Source organism: Atta cephalotes (genome assembly GCF_000143395.1).
Source record: "Atta cephalotes unplaced genomic scaffold scaffold00003, whole genome shotgun sequence".
Classification (NCBI taxonomy): Eukaryota; Metazoa; Arthropoda; class Insecta; order Hymenoptera; family Formicidae; genus Atta; species Atta cephalotes.
In genome coordinates, this window is record NW_012130067.1 from 5,442,377 (window position 1) to 5,443,451 (window position 1,075).

The following is a 1,075-nucleotide window of genomic DNA, read 5'->3' on the forward strand; positions in this document are numbered from 1 at the left end:
ATACAATACATATATATATATATATATATATATATATATAATATATACATATACAGAATGATTTTAAAGAGTAATTTCTCACATAAATTCGAGATAAAAACTTCATCTAATTATGTATCCAAAATTGCTTATTATTTTAAAAATATCCGCTTATTGAGTTCGCTCTTGATTGAATAAAAAATAATGTATGGCCCTAAAAATTAAGACTTCATGTCTTTGAAACACAGAAAGTTTCATAAAAAAATTCGAGGTTTTTGAAATTTTTGGAGAAACGAAACTTTTCCTTCAACTTTGACTCTGTATCTTTAAAATTGTAAATCGTTTTGAACAGATGGACATATAAAGTTTTTGTCTTGAAATGCGCGAGCAACACCTTTAAAATCTTTTAGATTATACTAATATTTAAGAACTATTTAAGAACTCTGTATTATAATATTTTTTCCTTAAAAATTTGAATATTTGCGCTTTTGTAGGTTGTAAAGTCATCGAACATATTGTTGCAACGAGTAATTGCAAATTAGTGCGATAAAGTAATTGTTACTACTTAAATTGTTACTACTTAAAAACTATTTAAACATACAATTAGAGTTGAGCACAAAGCATTAATAATATTTTAAAACGTGCGATAGATCTTTCGGATCACTCGCGCGTAGTCTTTTGTGAAATGAAGTGCTCGCTGTTTCCGCCTGGAACTTTCTGATTATTTGCCACGCGTAATAAAACACTAGCCTAGCATATCCGACAGTCAGGCGTAGAGAAGCAGGATGCGTCCATCGTCTAGTTCCGCGTAATTTCTGCGGGCAACCAATGGTTCGCCGTGTACGCGAGCACCGCGTGCGGGCGGCTAAAAGCCAGTAATTGTTTGTTATTTCATCGTGTGTTCCGCAAACGGATTACACGAATTACACGCTCCGAAAGAAGAGACGACGTAGTGTTCCATTTTCCAAATGAAAACTGCAATTTTCTTCCGGGACTTTCCGTCACATCGACAGTCGTTAATGCGACAAAAGGAATTGAGAATGATCGTCGACGGAAAGATATTTTTCTTTCTTTTACCATCTCTCTCTCTCTCTCT